General features: G+C 38.1%; 1 protein-coding gene across 1 annotated transcript in view; it reads left to right on the forward strand.

The window, feature by feature from the left end:
* Positions 1-1,387: 1,387 nt before the first annotated feature.
* The window catches only part of HAPLN1 (hyaluronan and proteoglycan link protein 1), a 74,971-nt gene continuing 59,984 nt past the window's right edge, over positions 1,388-16,374 (forward strand). Inside the window, exon 1 of the mRNA XM_012638512.1 lies at positions 1,388-1,660. The gene's annotated coding sequence lies outside the window, so the exon portion shown is untranslated. The remainder of the gene's footprint in view (positions 1,661-16,374) is intronic.

Consider the following 16,374-nt stretch of genomic DNA (forward strand, 5'->3'; position numbering starts at 1 on the left):
TTTCCCGCCGGCGGAGCCAGGCTCCATCTCTAAGACAATAGCGCCGCTCGCCGCCAACGACGCGACGCTGATGCGCGCCCTGCCCGCCGGTGCCCTGCCCGCCGGTTTGCTCGCCGGCTCCGCCGCCTCACCAGCCCCCCGTCCCACCTGCACCGCCGCCCCACTGACCGCCCGGCCCCACTGGCTCCTCTGCCCACGGCTCCCCCGGCCCCACCAGCCCCTCGGCCCCCCGGGTCCCCCTGCCCCACCGGCGCCCCACACTGAGCGGCGGCGGCCGTCCCCACGAGCCCGCGGGCGAAAAGCGGCAGCGCGGCCTCGAGGCCCTGCACGCCCCGGCGGCCCGCGTCTCGCCTCCTGCCTGGCTGTGGGCCCCGCGGGCTCGTTTGCTTGTCCTCAGTCCCCGGGCCAGCCCCGCTCCCTCCTCCCCGCTGCTGCAACAGCCGTTTGCTTCCTGCGGTGTGCTTCTTTTTTTCCCCTTCCTAGGCTCCATCAAAGGTGGCTCTGTTATTGAAATATGAAGCCATTTCCTCTCCAAACCCTTGGTTACTCAAGGCGGGAATCAATGGACCTATATACTCTCCCCGGAGTTATAAATAAATGTCTATTTGTTCAGGAGGCGTTTTCCCGCGTGTCCCAGCGTCTTCCCCAGAAGTTATTTTAGGGCTGTGTGTGTGTGTGTGTGTGTGTGTGTGTGTGTGTGAGAGAGAGAGAGAGATGTGCGCGGTGTGTGCGCGCCCGCGCGCCCTGTGCCCATCTGGTTCTAATCCTGGGTATGGATCCGCGACCCAACCCCACCTATCCCGTCTCCCCCTCGCATTCCTCATTCTACAAATAAGCCCAGGTTCTCTGAGCTCTGTCATCTAGGGATACAACAGCAGTTGTTTGTTAAGGGAGAATTAAACCCAATACCGATACCGAGTCCAATAAACAAGCAAATATGTTTCTGGCGATTTGGCTGGAAGGACACTTCCAGTTTAGGAAGCTTTATGTGCTGCGCCGTCTATCTAGTATCCTGGGTCTACTTTGAAGAGAAGGCGGGAAAGGGAGAACCTCTGTTACCCTTGGATTCTCCTTTGAAGCAGAGCCTAATAAAATCAGGCAAAAATGGACTGTCCTGGGGAGTCGGCCTCACGTCGCTGCCCCACAGACCCTTTCCCAGACCCCTTGCCCCGTCCGCTCTGGACAGACGCCGCGGTGGCGGGGGTGGAGGAGGTGTGCCGTGGGTGGGGGCCCGCGGCGATAGCTGCCGATTTTCCTGAACCCCAGAGCGGGATTCTCACTCGGGGATCTGCGCAGAGGGGAAAGTCATCTAAGAGGCTGCTGTTTTACAGGGTCTGGGCACAGACCTGCCCCTCCCTTCCTCCCTGAAGTTAGCATGAAGTGCACGTTAGGCTGTAATTAGGGGATCTGGGAGGAGAACTTTCCTGGTGACGCTTTGCTTTTCTTCTGCTCTTGGTGAGAAAGTGCCTCCTTCTTCCCAGGACCAGGACCTCTGCCATCCAGCGCCACAAAGAGACATTCTGCGCACACACAGACACACACACACACTAGCCCAGAGGCAAACTTAAGGTGAGGAGAAAGAGCGCTAGCTTCACTTGATCTCCAGCTTCCAACTTAAGCAGGACTTGAGAGCATCTGAATTTCTGGATTTCAGGACAAGGTAAAACTTCCGTAATTTTTTCCCCTCTTTCTGTCATACCTGGTGCCTTTAAGATTTCATATGTACATATATAATGTCTGTATACATTAAACAACTTTTCTTATTCTTTTCTTTAGCTTTCGTTTGAATTTAACATAACATCTCAACCTTTTTTAAAGGTCCATATTGTCAGATAAAATATTGTATTGCAATAAACAGACTCAGTCTAGAATTGGGGAAAGAATTAACTCTAGTATCCCGGCTTTTGGTGATGCTTCTATAAATCTGGTAGGCTTATGGTTTCCAAGTGGTGACTTTTCCATCTGTATTTCAAGAAGCATTTTTATAGCACCTGAGATGATAAAAGGACAGTATAAGCTGAAGGAAGAGCTGAGGAATGGGAATGTCCAACCAGATTTATGAGTTTTGTTTTAGGGAATATATAGGTTTATGTGGAAAAGACAGTTACTTTAGTCATAGGGAATACCTGTTAGATCAATAATCTTTGAAATGTTACCATTTTTAGGGTCCAGGCTTGTCCAGCTAATTATGAAATTAAGATGATAGAATTTTGATGCATTTCATAAATAGAATGATGTTGATGGATAATTTTAATACACTGAAAAAATTTAAAGTCATAGTTTAGATTATTTTAAAAAGTTGCTTAAAGAAATTATTTATAGGTTGAGACTGTTTACAACCATAAGCAAACCTGAACTCTTTGGGGCTTGGATTAAGTAGTTTTCTTCCATTGAATATGAATGTTGTGTTCAAAATAAGATGGTTTATTAATTTGAAAATAAGTTGTTTTATTTTCATTTATCACTGGAAAAATACACACAGTGGCCAGGACATTTGAGAATTTTTAGGGTGGAAAGTGTTCCTGTACATGTTCCAGCGTGATGTCATAAAATCAAACATACTGGCTAGCTTCTTGGAAGCTAACGGTTCTTAAGAAATGAAGCCTGTGAATTAATTTCTAAATGAATGTAATACTTATTCATTGCAAAGGTAGTCTCTGTAACCAGTTCTATTTGATTATTTCAGTGTACTAAATCTGCAATAATTTCATACACATTTCAGTGACTTCAATATTTTAATGGAATCATAAAGTGGGAATATTGTTCTACGAAAAATATATCATAGTAGTTCTCTTTGGAACTTTTAACATGATATGTCTTAATTCTTACATCAGTTCTTAACTTCGATTCTATTTATATACAAATGAAAGAAATTTTTCCTTCCATTCAGTAGTATAGAATGCATTCAGTAGTATAGAATGTATGCCAATTAACTAGTGACCATTTAAGCTTTAGTCTGTAGTCACTTTTGTACTACCTGTTCTTAAAAATTTAATTGTTTCAGCTAAGAGAATGAGTTTATATTTTTTTGGTGACCTCTTCACTAAATTGAAACAGCTTAAAAATAGGAGAACTACATAAGAAGTAATTTGCTTAAAGCTAATTAAATGAGCAAGAGAAAACCAACAATCTCAATAGACCACTGGTCCAAAGGAGGAATGTACCCAGAGGCCAGTATTCCAAACAGGAACGCCCTGGTGGGCCTGGGCTTTCTATGGGAAATAAGAAAGTGGGAAACATCATGTTCTTATAAAGTGAGCCATTTATTTTCTGCAAGGGTCTGTCTCTCAGAGGAATGACTGACACTGTAATTTAGAAGTACTGAAGAGACTTTCACAGAGAAGAATCAATTCATTATATCCCTAGTGGTTTCACTTCCTTTTCCTTCCTTTGGGAACAAGTAACACATCCAGGATAAACACATTTGGAGAACGCAGAAAGATACTTTATGAGTAGACAGTCTACTAAACAATCCTGCCTTTTAGCATTTTGGGTGTGGAATATTGGTATTTTTTGAGCAGTTGAAGATTTCTTTTGAATCTTAAGGTAGCACTGCACTGCATTTTTGTAAAGATGAACAAGAGTTATATTCATAAAATTACTTTCTTTTCATTTCCTTCTGCCCCATGCACATTTTATTTTCCAGATTGCATTTTAAGATAATAAAAAATTAAATTCCAACAAAATTCAAGGCAAATTTGAAAATAACTTTTATATAATAGTCTCCTCCTGTTGCTTAAATTAATTTTATGACATCCTACAGCCATTATTAGTAACCTCAGCACTTAGTCTAAGTCACTTAAATGTACTTAGCCTGTCATTTAAAGGTAACAAAATGCTGTTGGGGGAAGTAGGGAGGGATGGAGACATGAATATATTTAGGATTTTAATCAACGGTGTTTAAGGAGGATTAGAGGAAACAGCTGGTTAAACAATTATTAGGTGTGGAAAGGAGGAGATGGTATAAATTAATAATGCATCTCTTTATTATTACACTGTGAATGGGAAGGTCTGTGGCAGCTAAAGGTGTGAAGCACGGTCCCTGTGTGCCACCTAGTGGACAAGTCAAAGACTTTCTCACCAGTCTCTTAAAACATTCTGTGACCATTTGGTTGATATTTCTTGAACACTACATGCCATACATTGGGGTAGGTGCTCAGAATAGAAAGTAAAGCAAATGACTTTTATACGATTTAAAAATCAAGACACCACTTAACAACTTATTAAATTCCCGGTGACTGTATTTAAAATCACTTTACTCTATTGGATAATTTACCATCAACCTTTTGCCTCTGTGAGGATATGGCTTAATTATCATAACTCACTTATAATATAGGATTTATTTTTCACAGACATGCCATAGTGTAGTTCAAGGAAAGGTGGGGAGAGTTTGACCATCTTGAATCACTGTTTCTTAAATAGAAATAAAGTTCTGTAAAGTTTATCGTTATTGAGTTTAGTTGGGTAAATAACTACTAGCTTAAAAGGTTGGCACACAGACACTAACACATTTTATTACATATTCATATTTAAAATTTATTAAGTGGAAAAAGATAGTAGTAAAAATTGCTTTGGGGTAATGAGGTAGATTTTATAAAATATTGCTCTCAAACACTAATAACTAGCATGTAAAACTACTTCATCTATACCTGTTGTTTGTATGGAGTTTTGAAGCAGATACCTTGCTTTTGTTAAGCTAACATAATAGGAAAAAAATCCTAGACAAGAACAATCACATGGAAAACTGCCATTTGCAAAAAGCATTAGGATATCATAGAAGATTAATCCGAGTATTGCACTGAGAGTTTTAAAAAACTTTTCTCTAGGAGATATATGAATTATTGCTCCAATTGGCTCTTTGCAAGATATATGACTTAACGCAGCAGTGTTCAGCACATCAGCATTAATCAAGACAAGTTGTGAAATTCAGATACGAAGGTGAAATGCCTCAGTAGGAAAAAAAAAATGATGAATTTGTTACTTGCTGAGCTCTAGAGGTGTAATCCACAAATCGAGTTAGGCCTACTGTTATGGAATGGAAGTTTCCTGTTCAGAAGACTTTGGTCTTTTGTATGGCAGCAAAACCTACACAATGAAAGGAGAGCTGCTTATTAAGTCCTTTCTCATTAATGCCACAAAATTATAGCCTGTATTGATCAGAGGAGATGGCTGGAATCAACACCATCAATCATGCAAAATAAAGCAGATTATCTTAATCTTTGTTTCCAATAGATCATTATCTACCAGGGGGGGAAAAAACCACATTCTGTTAATAATTTCATCTGATCATCCTTGTGATTTAGAATGAATCACACACTCATTCTAGTGAAAGAGCTAGTGAGAGACTGCCTAGTGTCAGAGCCCCTGAAAGTAGAAGTTTAGTCATGGACTGGAAAACTGTGTTACAAGAAGTTTTAATGATTTCAGATGATTTAATAATAGTAGACGAGAACAAACTCTACAAGAGAAAAACAGCCAAGCTCTCTGAAACAGTCTGATGCTGCTTGAATCTTATTTATATTGTTATAGCTCCACGTCTTCTCCCACTGATGGAGACCCAGAAGGAGATGGCTGGTATTAAGCACTCTTAGCTATCTTTCTCAGATACAGCCAGGATTTTTTTCAAAATATCAAATGTTGCTGGACTATTTTGAGAATCTATTCATTGTTTTATAGTTACCAGGGTGACATCTGAGATGACGGTATTGCTAGAAGACCAGGAAGCTATTCACGAAACAAAACCAAAAATCCACATAGAAAAATAACTTAGAAAACTTACTAAAGTTCCAAAGCTGGTTCTCAGTCTGATCAAGACAATAGAAATTTCCCCTTCCATCCAACCTAATAATCCAAAGAGAACACAATTTGTCTTGATTGGTTACTAAACTCCAATTACTATTAGGTCCAATTAAATAATGTTCAAATTATGTTTATGGTAAGTATGAATTTTTCTATAATTTTTACAAAGTTTTATGAATAGCATCTTGGTTTAATCTTCATCTATGTTCTGAATTCTTTTCAACTCCACTCTGTTATTTTGAATTTTGGGGGATCATCTTATTCGATCATTCATTTGTTCCTTTGTTCATTCTACAAAAATGTATTGATCACTGGCTATTTGCCAGGCACTGTGCTAGTGCTATGGGCTGGACCCTCCACTTTATACTATGAAAATCCAGTCTCAAAATAATCAGAAAGTCAAAATTAATGATAGTGAATCTAAAATATTGCAAGATCCTGAAGTACACTTTGAATAATAGAAACAACCCAAAAAGTTCTGGCCTCATAGCTTAGTATTATGAGAATTTCGAGCATGCATTTTTAAGAATGATTTTCCCTTGTTTGCCATCGCCTCACTGAGTGGATAAGAGCTTTGTTTCTTGGTTGGCCTGGAAAGGCAGCTCTGACACTCCAGAGCCTTAGGAGGAGTAGGGTTCCAATAGTATGTCTGCTTGTATGTATAAGAAAAGCAAAAATGCATTTGCACACAGTTGTTGTCCACCAGTTTGCAACTAAAATTCCAATTCAGCAAGAATGATTTAGTGCTTACCAGTTGCACCAGGCAGGCACCATCCTAGGTGTTGCGTAGTAATTGGCTCGAGGTTCACAAGCTAGTGGAGGAGACAGATGGACACACATCATGAATCCCTAGCAAAATTTGCCAAGTAGGTGAAATTTGCCTTCCTAACCTCCTGGTCTCTTTCCTTTGCACCTATCCAAACTTTCCAGCCCCTCTACCTCATAAACTGAGACTCTCCACCCTTGCCCCCCAGAGGATCTGATACTTCTCTGGTTTATGGATGGTGTCTTGACTACACTTAATTGGCAATGAGGTTTGCTCATGCTTTAAGTGTGAATGAGTTTCACTTAGGCATCTACATTTCAATCCTTTTATCTCTTTAAAGTAATTGTTTTGTTTTCTGTAAAAAGAATTTAAAACATCTGGGGGGTGGGGCTTCCCATCCTGCCACCAAGGGGTGTAATTAAGCCTGATTAGGTCCTCCAAGGTCTTCAATCTCTCACTTATCCCCACTGCCTATGTGAGAACAGAGGGATTGCCTCAAGGCCTGTTTCCAAAACCCTGGAAGTCCATGGGTCCTGTTAACTACCTGCTCCTTTTAGCTAACCCTGATCAACCTGATCTTTCATCTCCCCAGTAATTTAGCCAGATGGATTGCCCCTCCCTTTGCCCCAAGGGACATCCCAAACCCATCCTGTTTGAACATTCCTGTTCACTTCGCCATAACTCTACATCCTCTCAGCCCATTATTACAGTGCTTCAGTTGTGGCCACTGAACAGATAGAGCATCCATAGTTTCTTATGTTCTACAGTTTTGAGCCCTTATGTCACGCCAGGTATCCAGGGCTAGCGAGTGGAAGCAGTGAGAATCCACGTATTTGGTCCAAGAACACCTCCAAGTCATGAAGCTGAAAGAAGACAGGGATATGCATAGGGGAAGCACAGGGATTAGCCATCATGCTGAAAATATAGGTCAAAGTCGACATGTTTTAAAAATATGTTCTCAGGTACTCAAGTTTAATACAGTTGGTTTCAGAGAAATTTAATCTTTGATGCTCATTATTATGATTCTGGAAAACTATAAAAAGAAAGAGAGAACAGTGCTTTGGCTTTTTAAAAGTCACATTCATCAGAGATGTTTGTTTAAATTTCCTTCTCATTTTATGTTTAATTAACATACAGCACAATGATAGTCATATTTTATTCAGTGTTTCAATTAATTTATGTAAGTTTTTAAAAATTGTACTCCATTAGATTATGCCACCACAGTTTGCTGCTTTTGTAAGATACTTTTGGGGTCTTATAACATAAGGATGTGCTCACCACTTTTTAAATCTCTAGGACTGATGACCCTGATTTAGAGAGTTGGTTTCCTTCCCTGTCTTTTCTGTAGCCCAGAGGAGAGGGATCATTTGCCTATATTATCCACCTGGCTGGGGGATATGGATGCCTGACATTCAGTAGGTGCTCTGTAAATGCTTACTGTTGTTGCTGTCAGTGCTCAGTGCAGGGCTGAACACGGGGCTTCTGGGGGCTCCTGCCCAAGTGCCTGTATTCCAGATGTCTGAACACCTGGCAATCCTAGGCCATTCTCTGGCCCTGTCTTGTTTCCTTATCAGTCTTCTTCCTATCCATCGGTATTGTTAAATTTACAAACTCCTGTGGGATTTAAATGATAAGCATTAGAGTATAAACTTAATAATGCAAATAAAATTAATTATTAATTTCAATAAATCTCTAAATTTAAAGAAAGCAAGAATGGAGGCAGGAAACCAATTTAGAGGCCATTGAAAAAGTGTAGGCGCCATCTAATTGGGTGCATTAACTGGATGTGGGAGAAAAGTCTAGAACAGTGCGGATGTTTCAAGGATGGATGATTATATGAAGAGGGATGCAATTGGCTAAGATTGGGAATATAGGAAGAATAAAAGTTTCTGGGAGAAAATGATGACTCTAATTTAGGAAGTACCCAGGGGACACCCGAGAACCCACAGGAATTGAATATATACTATCTTAAGCACAGGGGAGAAAGCAGTCATGGCTGGAAATAGAGATTTTGAAGTCTCTGGCATTAAAACTGTAGTTGAAAATGATCTGCAAGAGAGGAGGAGATCATTTCAGGGAAAAAGAAAGGGTGAAACAGTTGACCAAGAACTGAAATCCAGGGAATAATTGGTAAGAATGAGTTTTTCCATTATTTATGCATGATTTTGACTTTTATTTTATCAACTGTAGATGTCCTCTGAGTTGGATAACAGCAATGGTTTATTCATCCTTATATCTCACAGTCATAGTCATTACTTTGCATATTGAAGGTGCCAGACATGTTTGCTGAATTAAATGAAATTAAAATGGTATTTCCGAGCCTTGATGCTCTAAAAGACACATTTTCATAATGACAACCCTGAGTAAGACCCCAAAATGTCTGAATTGTAGTAGTTTATTCAATTTTGTCCAATACTGAGCTAACTTTAAATATATGTTGTTGCATTTTGTTGTTTAAAAATCAGTAATCAATGTGTGGTGTAGATGGTAATTCACCAGAGTACTTGATTAACCATAGCCCATGTTGTTTAGGTTAACATATAAATGAGTTCGCCACAGAATGCAGACTAATTCAAGTCCATTTATAATTCCTTTCCTAGTTTCTTAACTCTGAAGACTTTTAAATCTTAGGTCAGATTTGGAGTCCATAATCCTGGATTTCTCTAGTTTTCTCAGCAACTTTTTTTTTTTTTTTTTTTAGGTTTCTCCCACCCCACCCCAATAGAATTGCTAGATAAAATACAGTAAATAATTAAATAATTTTTAGTATATGTATGTCCCCAAGAATGGATAGGACATACTTATACAAAGATTCTTGTTTATTTAAAGTTTAAATTTATCTGGGTAGTCTATATTTTTTATTGGCTAAATCTGACAACGCTACCCTCTTCTTGAAGTTACTCTACCTATAATATGCCAAACAAAGATTTCTTCATGAGATTTCTGAACACTCTACTTCTAAAGGCCAATAAATAAAGTTACAGATTTTATTTTCACTAGTGAAATAAATGTATTAAAAAGATCTAAATAAAATTGTCTAACTAAAATATACAAATCAAGATGTAAACTTACAGAGCATTTATAACTATGATGCTATATACCCTATATACTAAAAGCTATTCTAAGACTGCCATAAATGTATATTAGTGATCATGTTTTTCATCTTATCTAAAATACTGTAAAATAATGTTTATATTATAAAATTAAGATTTTTACATTTTCCAATTTCAAGTCAACAATAATGATAAAACAAAAATAATTATTTTTAAATTAAGGACCATACATTCAGAAAACCTATGTAATGTGTAACAGGTGTAAATTCTAACTGCAGAATATCTGGAAAGGATCTTTTCCTTTGTTAATTACGTTATTAATATATTGTATTTGTGCTGCCACCTTGTGACACTTTATGATATTACCCAACATAACTCAATCCATTAACATGCTCAGATTGACCATTTGACCAATGATAAAATTATTCTTCAAATGATTAATATTTTTCATTTACCCACAAAATGCCATATACTTAAATATATTTTCATGTAATGCAAATATATTCTTATTTTACTTGTCTGCAAAATTTGCCCTTCTTGAGATAATCACTAAATTATAAGTCATTCAGTACTGCATGGATTTATTAATGTTTTATGGATAAATTTGGTTGTATCTGCATGTGTGTTCAGTTTACTTAACTTTTCAACCTGAATTTCCCATAGACTTAGTGTACTTAACATTTCCAAAATTGAACTCATTATTTTCCTTCAACCAAGCCTGGTTCATGTCATCTCTCTATATATTAAGACCGTATAATTTATTAGTCAAACCGGACTCCTTTGAGAGTGAAGGATGGTGTCTTGCTAATTATAATAGCCAAAAAGGTATAAACAAAGACTGTCCCAAGCAATCTAGTCACTTATGTATAAGTTAAAAATCATCACAATCCCAACAACCCAAACTAGAAAATTTGGAGTTCTCGACTACTGGTTGGGGGAACTGACCTGGAATCTCCATCTCAGATTTCCACACTCCTTCTACCTATTCATTCCCTTTCACCTTCACTTCTTTCTTTGGTGTCCATCTTGCTTGCCAATATTCTCGAAGTCCTTGTCCTGTTGTCCGCAAAGGGATCCGCCAGACAAAATCTTTTGTCGTGATAAATCTAACTGCCTGCTTCCTCCACACTTGCTCCAATCTTCTGGGAACTGCTAGGAAAATTTCATGTCACCCCGCAGAATGGGACAACTATACAACTTTGTGGTATTTGATGTCAGCTGGATCTTTCATGCTGTATAACAGTTCCATATTTTTTAAAAGCCCATTGCTTCTCGAACTCCCCGAAACAGATGGCTAAGCCTCCCTAATTCACACTGAAAATAGAAGCTAACTGGAAGTATCCCTCTTACTGTCCTGCCACCAAAACTAGCCTCTGGCCTGTGCCCCCACATAGTCTCACTTTTTTCTTTTCTGTTAGATTAATAATTTTTTAAAAATTTTCTTTGCCTCTAAGGGTCTAAGGCAGACGTTGCCCCCTGAGCTCTGGATCCCATTTCTTCCTGTCTTTTTGGAGAATTCTCCATCAGGGCTTTTCTCTCTTGTATCTTCGACCTCCCCCACTCTGGTTATTGCTTCCTATTGGCATTTAATCATGGGCAAATCTTTTTTGTCTTAAAAATACAAATCTTCCCTGATCTCACATACATTCTTCACTCTCCTTCCTGTCAGAGCCATAGTTCATGAGCTACCTACGTGCACTCTCTACCCGTTCATCCCCATCCCCTCCTCAACCCATCCTGATGTGCTTTCTCCCTCAGTTACTCCACTGAAATGCTCCTTGGCAGGGTCACCAATCACTCATTTTCAATGTATTTTTTTTTAGTGCCATTTAATACAGGTTCACTTCGCAGCAATCTCTAGCCTTGGCTTTTTGTAGGTTTTCCTTTGTTTTGTTTTGTTTTTGAGACAAGGTCTCGGAGCATCACCCAGGCTAGAGTGCAGTAGTGTCATCATAGCTCACTGCAACCTCAAACTTGGGGGCTCAAGCGATCCTCCTGCTTCAGCCTCCTGAGTAGCTGGGACTACGGGCGTGCGGGGCCACGCCCGGCTAATTTTTTTATTTTTTGTAAAGAGGGAGTCTCACTCTTGTTCATGCTGGTCTCAAACTCCTGGCCTCAAGCAATCCTCCCGCCTCAGCCTCCCAAAGTGTTAGGACTATAGGCGTGAGCCACAACATCTGGCCCTAGCCTTGGCTTTGTGACATCACACTTTCCTAGATTTCCAGACTTTTTTGGTCACTCCATCTCAGTCTACGTTTTAGGCTTAAGAGAAGCCCACCTGCCCCTTGGCAGTCTATATTCTAATAGCTTCTGCCCAAGATGTGTGCCCTCACTCTCCATATTCTCCTTGTGCACTTTCATCCACGCCTGTGTGCGTCGTTACGCTACTTTCAGCTAGTGCTGATGCCTCCCTGATCTTTATATCTGCCCAGAATTTTCTCCTGAGTGCCTAAACCACCTCTGCTAGGAGGTGTCACAAACACCTCAAATTCCACAAGTCCATAATGAATTCTTTTTCTTTCTCCTGAAGTTGAACCTCCCCTAGTTTTATCTAGTTCAGTAAATGACACCATTTTCTGTCCTCTCAGTTTCCAAGAACAGAAACACTGGAGTCATCCTTTGGATTCTGTCCCACAAATATAGACACCTTTTTCCATCTCCATTAGCATAAATCCTACCCCTCATCACTGTCCTCTCTTGCTTGAATTCCTGCAAACCTTACCCATTGGGCTCTGTGTCTCTGGTCTTGTTCCTTCCTAATGCATTCGCTCACACTAAAGCTAGAATAATCTTTCTAAAGTATAAATATGAAAATTTTTCAGTACTTAAAACTCTTCAATGTTTTCCCATTGCTGTAAAAATTAGGTACAAATTATTTAATATGATTTGCAAGGTTCTCAGTGACCTGGCTCTAGCTTACCTTTCCAGCCTCATCTAAAATCACCCACTATGCCAGCTGCTAGGATTAAATGACCAAAAAAGTCTAGTTAATAAAACAGAAAATAGAAATAGATCAATAGGAGATCTAAATATTAGTTATCAGACATAGGCTTTATGTGATTGATGTATTTAATAAATTAGGTATTAAGGTAGAGAATTTTAACAAAGAACTGGAAACTACAAAAAAATGATTCAAATGGAAATTCTGGAACTGAAAAAATGTAATGACTAAAATTAAAATTCAATACATGAGTTTAGAAAAGTTTAAACACATTGAGGAGATGATTAGTAAACCGGGAAATAGGTCAGAAAAGTATAACCAGACTGAAACCTGACAGAAAAATGAAAGTTTCTGGGGCAGGGGTGAGAGTAAAAGACACATGGGATATATATATTGGCGTCTCAGAAGGAGAGAAATAATGGCTGTGACTGTCCAACAGGTCACAAATCCAAGAAGCACTACAACACCCCATCAGGATAAATACCAAAAAATAAAAAAAACCACACCTGGGCATGGCATAGGAAAACTGCTGATGAAAACAAAGAGAGAATATTAAAAGCTTCTGGAAACAAAAGACTTCAGACAGACTAACAAGTAGCAAAATCATCTAGTTGGAAAATTTATTCTTCTTTATACTTTATAACATGCTAAAAATCAGTGGGTTGGCTTGCCTACATTCTGGGTAGCTCTTATCTGTTTGGCCTGCTTTCTCCGAGAGAACAAGGTTGTCAAGCTGAGGGGAATATCAGTGTGCCTGGTTCCCTGAAGGTGCTAGACTGAGACAAATTGTAGTGGTGACTCAGTTCCTAAAATCTGTTTTCAGATGCTGTACAGTCTTATTGCTGTCTAGATAAAATTCTGGAAGCAGTTTGAGATGTTCACATCCATCTTAATCACTACATAATGTAATTCTAAATAACAAAGAGGAAATAAATATGATGATTGGGAGGTTTATCATTTATATAGGATATTTGACAATGTTATACCTATTTGTTTAAGTCACTGAAAGGCAGGTCTCGGTAACCAAAGGAAATGCATATTTATCGCGAAGATTCCAATAATTAAAATCTCTCAGAATGTCTGTCTTCTTTTTCCAAACATTCATGCAATTCTGCTCCTCTAATTTTGTGCTCATGCACTTCTAGAACAGGAATCCCTTACCACTTTATCCCTCCCTCGTCGAACGTGGCTCATGCTAGGATCACTGATACAATAATTCTTTCAGGCAACTTTTCATCGTACTGCTAACTGGAATTAGTCACATCTTTCTCAGTTCTCTCTTAATACCTTCTTTGCACCACCATTGCTTCATATACTTTTCTATGTGTGTTAGTGTAATCAATTGTTGAACTGTTTTTCAAGTGTCCTTGTTAGTAGTTTATTTTAACCATCTTTATGTCCTTCAAAATTCTGAGCTGAAAGGTTAGATTTGGAATCATCGATTTCAAAGGACCCGATATGTTCCAACTTCTCATCCACTGTAAGAATCCCCATGTAATACAACTGACAGATGTTTGTTGATCTGCTTCAACACCTGCAGTGGCAGAAAGCACTATGTATTTCACAGGGCAATTCATTTCACTTTTAGATGACTTATCAGCAAGTTCCTCCTGACATTGTGCAAAATCAGCTTCCTTAACTTCCATCCACTTGGTCCAGTTCTGCCTTGTGAAACTACATGGATTAAGTTTAATATCTTTTCCATATTTGGGCCATTTATTTCTAAATGCAAGATGTTATGTTTTTTTTCTATAAAATTATGTTATTTTGGGCACATCGTTCCAAACTCTGCAGATGGTTTTATTTCTCCTAGCTTCGAAGCCTCTTTGCAATTACTCTAGTATTAGTTTTATAGCCCATACACGTGCTTTGAGTCTTAAAACTCTAAGACTAAAAAAAAACTCTTATTTATATTAGCATCGCTTGAAAGTAAACTTCTTGACCGATAGTGGTGACAGAATTATAGAAATGAATAAGATAATGTCCTTGTCACTGGAAAGGTCTCCTTTTATTAAACAAATAGCTAGTGCACCAGAGAAATGGAAAATAAATGTCAACACACAGTTGAAAACCTTTATTTTGAAAATAGAAAGCATTGATCATCTGTACTCTTTTATTGTGTCCTTATTTTATTATGTATGGTTACTATTTCAAATTAATCTTCAGAGAGCAGAATGAGAAGAGCATTGCACCATCATTCAATATCTGCATTCGTAAACTGCAAAAATTGAAACCTAGCTTGGTCTAATAGTTATTATGAAAGAAGGTGCATTAACTGGCCAAAGGTAAAACAAAACAGTTTGAAGTTTTTGAGACCTAAACATTAAAGGAAAATGCCAATTTACTACAATTGGTATAAAGCAAAGTGTGATCTTAATTCATATACCTATACATTCTTTGCAAATATGCATTCTTTCTCTCTCTCCATCCCTCCTTGCCTGCACCAGGATGACACTATCCATGCTGAGGATGAGAGGTGAATAATATGTGACTCCTGCATAATATACTATGCATTTTGAATGGTGATGGATGTTACTGTGGACCGGTAACTGTCACCTCAAACTGGTGGGTGGGAAGGGATTCCTTCAGAGATGAGACATGGGCAATAATTGGAATGCTATATTTTCCACTTTTTAAAAATCTTAGTTTCTGTGGAGTATAGTAGTAGATAAGTGTGGTTTTAAATAAAACATTTGATTGAACCTACCAGAAGGAGGAGTTTGAGTACTGTGCTCTTAACATTAAAGTAGAAGTATAGTTTGCTTCATGCTTCTATCATTATCAATGTTTTAATTGGTTGTTAATTAAGCCCATTATCAGAAACTATAGAACAGGATTAATTTAATATTAAATATATCAGAAATCAGTTATTTCTTTGTTTACACATTTCCTTTATGTAACAGAATGTTCCAATAAATCACAAATCTGAATTTTGGTGTATGGGTAAATAGGACAGGAAACTTAAGTTTGAATGGATGATAAAAACATTTTCCAACATCTGTACCCAGGTACACCATTGGAAAAATATCTAAGCATACATAAAACACCTTACAGTATATTGACTGTGAAGTTTAAATATTAACTTGATTGTATTCATGCTCTGGGTAATGTTTATAAGCTTTTGATTAAAGAAGATCTCTGAGAAGCAGAGCAGCTCTCTACCTATTCCATAGGATTTATGCTAGAAGTAAAATAAAGGCATCCTGGGTCCTGATAATTTATCATCAGAACTGCACATTTGCTCCTTAAGGACGCCCAGCTGGAGAAGTGTCATTTAGAGTCAGCAATCGCTATATAGCTGCTCTAATAAAGTAGTCACTATACAGTTTTAACAAGAATTTTAGACGTATTTAATAAAAAATAATCTCCTTAATAGTTGATTGTTGCTAAACTACATTGCACTGAATATTTTACATTTGCTTGGCTATTTCATAGTTTTCAAAACCTCTTCATTTTATAGTACACTTTGAATGATACAGTTTACTTTTTATTACTTTTTACTTAGCATTTGTTTTTCATCGGTGGCAAATAAATTATATACAACATTGACTTTGATTTTTCATATCTAATATACTACATAAAATTGAAAATTTATTTAACAAGTTTTTGAAAATTTAAAATAGCATATTCTCTACTAAAAGTCTTATATTTCCTCTTAATCAAAAGATGCTTCTATTTCATTGAAGAATTGAACATCATGTATAAGGTACTGTGTTAGAAAAGTTTGGAAGAAATCTTTTATATTCATGCAGATGAAGTTCAAATTTATTTCAGTTATTTTAGAGCTTCAGCTATGGAGTCAGATAGACTTGGAT

The sequence above is a fragment of the Propithecus coquereli genome, unplaced genomic scaffold (assembly GCF_000956105.1).
Source record: "Propithecus coquereli isolate 6110/MARCELLA unplaced genomic scaffold, Pcoq_1.0 Scaffold13, whole genome shotgun sequence".
Taxonomy (NCBI): Eukaryota; Metazoa; Chordata; class Mammalia; order Primates; family Indriidae; genus Propithecus; species Propithecus coquereli.